We start from the raw sequence: 6464 nt of genomic DNA on the forward strand, positions 1-6464 counted from the left end.
CTCCATTGTCTCAGGAGGCCTGGATTCTGTCCTCATGCAGCTGTGTGATGTCCGACAATTCCCTCTCCTCTCTGGGCCTTTCTCATATACAAGGTCAGGTGACCTCCAAGATTCATTCCAGCACTGACACCCAATATAGGTTCCTTGCATGGAAGCCCTCTATTTTTTAAAAAAAATATATATTTTATTGATTTTTTACAGAGAGGAAGGGAGAGGGATAGAGAGTTAGAAATATCGATGAGAGAGAAGCATCGACCAGCTGCCTCCTGCACACCTCCTACAGGGGATGTGCCCGCAACCAAGGTACATGCCCTTGACCGGAATTGAACCTGGGACCCCTCAGTCCCCAGGCCAATGCTCTGTCCAGTGAGCCAAACCAGCTAGGGCGGATGCCCTCTATTTTATCAGCCATTCTTTTTATTAGAGCAGCTCCTGGCCCAAATTGGGACTCAGCAAAATATCAGCTGATGGCTACCAAGGCTGAGAATGGAAGAAGGAAGTATTGGGGGGAGGAGAGATGGACAGAAAGAGAATCTGATTTTGCAATCATCCCTACTTTCAGTTTCCTTAAATGGTCACTCACAATATTGGGACTAATTCAGCCAAAGAAAATTCTAGAATTTCAGGAGAGATCAGGAATAATCAAGGATAGGCTTGGAGAGGCTAGCCTGACACCTCTGGAGCAGTTGACACTGGGTTGTTAAAGGGTGATGAGAGGGCATGTCTGTCACAACCCCCAAGGAGCAGGATGGTGACAAGACAGAAGAAAGCCAAGGGAACAAGAGTCCCCAGATGTGGGCAGAAATGTGGGCAATAGCAGCTCTTCTAGTCTCTACATCACCAGGAATTGGCTGTGCAATTTGGGGCAACAAATCTTGCCTCTCTGATCTTCCATTGGGGATAACAACATTACTTGCCCAAAGCCAGGGGGTGGCTAAATGATCTTCTCATGGCACCTTCCAGGGCTGAGATCAGAGACTGTGCGATCTTTCCAACTCCTCTTTTGCTCCTGCCTGCTCCGCCCCGCACAGACCTATACTTAGCACCGCCCCCCTCCCCGTATAAAGCGGGACCCAACCCCATTTGTGTCTATGCCACCTGGGCTGCCTATGGGGAGCAGATGGCACAGAAGACATGGGCAAAACTGAGGTGGGAATTTCCGAGTGTCTAACTAAGCGGGGTTGGAAAATCTATGCCGACTTTGGCCCAGATCTCCGGAAAAAGTAAACAAACAGGGTGAGGCAGTAAAAGGAACACAAGTGGGAATTCTGCTTGTGATCCTCAAAGTCCAGCCGGCCCCTTGCAGACTTCCTACAGCTAAGGCCACACCGAGGGCTGGCAAGGCTGCTCAAGGCAGGAATTGAAGAATCCACTCCCAATCTGGTCTGGCCAGAGCCTCCACTGGCAGGCATATGAGCGTGCAGACCTCCCTGCCCACTCACCCACGATCTTCTACCCTGGCCTTGCCTCCCGGGAGCCACAGCTGGCTGAGGCCTCAGTATACTCCATATATAGCAGCTTTGAAGCAGAAAAACGTGAGCGCTTGGTTTATGTCTTTAAAGAGCTGAAACGCCACCATCACTAATGCCATGGGGAATACAGGGCCCACCCCAGTGTCCTGGGATGTTAATTTCTTAGGACAGGACACTTTGGAAACCACCACAGGTAGGCCTACAGCAGAAAGAAGCTAGAGGGTGTTCCTACTTCTGCCCTCTTTTATAAGCAGAAACGTCACAAGAGGGGGGCAAAAATGCACCCCTAGCCACAGTGTGTCCAGGACTAAACCTCCACTTCACGCAAGCCGCAGACCAAGAAGGCAGGCCATTCCTGGAGCCATGCAGAGCTGCGAGGAGGAGCTCTGAGGAGCTGATCACCCCAAAATAGACTTGTTTTTTTTTTCCCTCACAACTTTTTCATGAGGCATTGGCATCTTGCGGCATGGAAAAAAAATAGCCTGAACTGTCAACAAATAAAGATTATAAAAAGCCCCAACTGTTCCCCACGAGTTTCCATGGGGCTGTGGTGCTCTAGGGGCTGGGAGGAGGGTGGGAGAGGAGGCAGAGGAGGTGTGTGTCCAGGAGTTCCAGTCTCCTCTCTTCCGACCCCCTCTGCCCCTCGGAAGCTGGTTCCACTGCAGCTCACAGGGCTAACGATGGATGTTAGGGGTGCGAAGGTTTATGCTGACCCCCAGAGGTGGTGGGCGGTGAGTGTGGATTGCTGTTTACTGCTTCAGGTAAAGGAAGGCACGGCACAGAATGGACCGTCTTAAAGACAAGTCCAGTGGCAACAAGGCTGCTTGAAATAAGGCTGCTCCACTGGGTGGACACGGTTTGTTTAGTAAATACTTAGAGGGCTCAGTGCTCATGTCAAGGTCAGCTTACCCTGAACTTGAGCCTCCCCTTGGGCATTGCTGCGCGTCAGTAACTAGAGATGAGTTGAGGGTTGCAGCTGCTTTTGATCCAGATGAAAGGCTTTTGTGGGGGATTCCAGGAAGGGACCTGGTCCTCACCTGCACCCTGACTCTCCTTGCGGGACTCCAGGCCAGACCCATCCCTGCACCCTTTGCCCCAGCCCCGGAGCCTTCCGGTACTGGGACTCCAACAACACATGAAAGAGAACGTAAAAGATGCTGGAGTGGAGTCTGGAACCAGGTTCCTGGCCCCTCGGGGTCCTCGGTAAAGTCAGGAGGTTGACCTGGAGGACATCTGAGTGGCCTCTGGCCCTGGCTTTTATAACCAGAGGAGAAGAATGCCCCCCAGCTCCCCAGACTGTGCTCCCCACAAAGTGTGGGATCCGTCAGGGACCCGCTCCACCCACCTTTACAGGCCCCCTGTCTTGTCTCCTTTCCTCTTCACCTCTCCTCCTCCCCTGTTTGTCTCTCCTAGTCTCTCCCTCTCCCTTCCCTTCCCTCCCGGGCAGAGATTGCTATGAAAGCATATGCATGTGGCTCTGGCTTGTTACAGAGAGGAGGGCAGCAGGCAGGCAGGCAGCCAGGACACTGGGGACGCTGATGCGTGTTAGGCAGCCCTAGGTGGGTAGGCCGTGGGAGGATGCTGGCCGGACATTTGCTAAGGTGGTGGCAGTGGTGAGGGACCAACAGGGCAACTGCATTGTCTGGCTTCTCTGACCTGAAAGCTCTCTCAGGCTCCAGCCAGAGACCTCAGGAAAACGGCAGCCCCTTCTGGGGTCATGGCTGAGAAGAGGGAAGGGCTGTGCAGAGGGTCCATGTCCCTGTCCCAGCCGAGGCTTTGCTCTGCAGGGCATGGCCATTCGCAGTTTCCCCGGCCCTGTGGTGAGGCATGAAGTGAGGTGGGGAGAAGCCGGGACTACCAGACCCCGGGAGCTGCCAGACCCCGGGAGCTGCCACAGGGACACAGAGGGTAAGGGAGCTGGTGCTCAGGGTTGGAAGCTTCTGAGGAACAGGTCAGCCCATTCCACAGACTGTGGCGCAGGTCCCTGGGCGGAGTGGCAGGGGTGGTGGGTTGCCGCTACCCAGGTTCTTGGAAACACAGTCAGGGCTCCACCAAGGCCTCAACTTAGTCTGGGAGCCTGGGCCTACTGCCGGCTCTGAAGTTCCTGGTCACCCTACCTTTCTCCCAACCGACCCTTTCCTTCTTCCCAGGGGGCGCCCAAGAGCTCTCTGGGACCTGAGCAGTGGGTGGAAACCAGGGCTGGAGGCGGCCTCACCAGGAGACTCTTGTGCTATCAGCTCTGCACCCCACAGGGTAGCCATGGGGTGGCCGAGTGGCTCCGCATCCCGGAGCTTACAGGGCTCCAGCCGCCAGGTACACGTGCCTCGCTGAGGACCTGGGCCAAGGGACATGGAGGTTTCAGTCCAATTTTGTTCCTCCTTCTAGTCAGACCTGGCCAAGCCCTGTCAGGTTGTCAGTCCTGACTGCACTCTGCTCCTGGGCCTGCCATGAGTGCAGTGGGCAGAGGGGGTGTGGCCCACTGGCAGCCCTGCCAGGTGACCCAAGTCAGATCACTTGTCCTGGGCCTCTGGGAAAAAATGAGACTCTTTTGCTCATTCATTCATTTATCTTTTCTTCCATTTATCACATGCCTGTTAACACACTGCAGACAGATCATGAGAATTCTCCCTTCATATTACACAGTGTTTTACCAAGTATCATACTTTAAAAAGATATTAGCTTGTAAGAACATCTATATATATAAAACTCTAACATGCAAATAGACTGAACAACCGGTAGCTATGATGTGTGCTGACCACCAGGGGGCACGTGTGGAACATGGTGAGTGTGGGCAGCAGGCCACAAAGCACGGAATATGGCAGGCATTGGCAATGGCGGGATGGTGGAGGAGGTGAGCGGCGGGGGGGCTCCAGACCAAGGCGGGGTGCCAGTCACTGTCTTTGGGGCAAGCCTCTGGGGGTTACTGAAAATTCTTTGCTCCTGTGCACCGTGGTCCTGCCCAGTGCTTGCACCTGCTGCTGGCGGCCAGCGCTGGCCCTGATTGCTCGGTGCTGTCAGTACATGGGAGCAGCGGAGGCAGGGGCAGGGTTGCCAGCAGACAGGGAACTGGAGGCCGTGGCGGGAGGGGCTGGACAGGGGCATGAAATATGGGCCGAGACCCGCCCCTGTGCCCACCACAACCTCACAGCCCACAGTTCCTGTCAAGCCTCTCATGCCCACTGCTGGTGCCCAGTGCCGGTCCTGATTACTTGGCACCATCTGCGGGTGAGAGTGGCTGCAAGGCCCAATTGTCCCTGAGGGCTTCTCCACCTTCCCCTGCTCCTGAGGGGTGATTGGGGCAGCAGCCGCCACTCGCACCCACTGACACGCTGACCCCACTTGCACCTGCTGCTGGCGCTGGCCCAAATCGCTCTGTGCTGTCATGGGTGCAAGCAGGGCCTGTGCTGTCAGTACATGGGAGCAGCGGAGGCAGGGGCAGGGTTGCCAGCAGACAGGGAACTGGAGGCCGTGGCGGGAGGGGCTGGACAGGGGCATGAAATATGGGCCGAGACCCGCCCCTGTGCCCACCACAACCTCACAGCCCACAGTTCCTGTCAAGGCGCACGAATTCATGCACTGGGCCCCTAGTGTAATAAATAACTTCAAAATGCAAAGGGTATTTAATTTTAAAGCTTGCTTTTAACATTTATGTAAAACGTTTTTTGTATTCATTCAATAGAAACTTATCTAGCTACTAGGTAAAGCTAGCAATAAAACTACTGGTCCACAATGTGTTAGGTTCCAACTCATGCCAGACACTGTGCTAGAGACCAGTCATCAAGGAGCTTAAGTTTAATAATAATGATGATTATTATGATTATTAGAATAATCGTTATTAATCATGCCGAGTTTATTACATGCCCAGTATTGGATGATACATACCACTGCATTTAAACTTCCTACCATCCTATGCGGAGGTACTATCCCCACTTGGTAGATGAGGACATTGAAGCTTTAAGAAGTGATGTGAGTCACCAGGCTTGCAAAGTGGGCAGACACATGGCCAGGTTCTAATCTGGCAGCTGGCTCAGAGCCTCCCAGAGGAAACCGATGAGTCTGATTTTAAAGCATTAACATGTTGTTCAAAAGTAATATAAGAATAGCCCTCCTTCCTTACAGATGAGAAAACCGAGGCCCAGAGCAGAAAACAGCCAGGCAGTCACACAGGAAGTGTATGGCTATGTCAGGCCCAGTGCCCAGGCCCCCGGCCAGACTTCCTCTCTGGGTTTGTTTTCTCTTGCGTGAAACTAGCAGGTTCTGTGGGGTGATCCCCCACAGTTTTGAAATTCTGACTGTGTGATGCTATCACCTGATGTCATAGTCTGCCTTCAGGGAGGGTCAACAGGAGACTCATGGCTGTAGGGACACAGAGAGCAGAGAAACAGGAATGGACCAGCTGAGACTTGTCTCAAAGCCCTGTCCCAGCCCACACCCACCACAATCCTTGCCCCTAGGGAATCAAGAATGTGGAAATGCTTTCATGCCTCAAGGCATGGGCTTCTAACTCAGTTGATAGAATATCTATTCATAATAATAAAAGGCTAATATGCAAATGGTCATCATGCCATGACATCGTAATGACCGATCAGCAGGGATCTGAGGTTGTGTGGTGTTAGGCTGGGCCAAGGGACTTGAGGCCATGCTCCCAACTGGCGGGGCTTGACAGGGGACCTGAGGCCATGCTCCCCACCTGGTGGGGCTTGACAGGGGTGGGGCTGGCCGGGTCTGGGTCTCGCCCAATGGGGCTGGGGCTGGCCGGGTCTTGGTCTGGCCCAATTTTGAGGCATGTGCAGGTGGGCGGGGACTTGACTCTTGGTCCCACAGCGTGCCCCAGACTCTGACAGGAGGGAGATTTTCATATACATTTTACTAATTTTCTTTCATCTCTGATACTTCTATTATAGAGAAAGGGCAAATAGCCATATTAAAATATTTCCTCTAATTAATTCCCCTTTAATGTGCAAGAATTTCATGCACCGGGCCACTAGTTTG

Source organism: Myotis davidii, unplaced genomic scaffold, assembly GCF_000327345.1.
Source record: "Myotis davidii unplaced genomic scaffold, ASM32734v1 scaffold448, whole genome shotgun sequence".
Taxonomy (NCBI): domain Eukaryota; kingdom Metazoa; phylum Chordata; class Mammalia; order Chiroptera; family Vespertilionidae; genus Myotis; species Myotis davidii.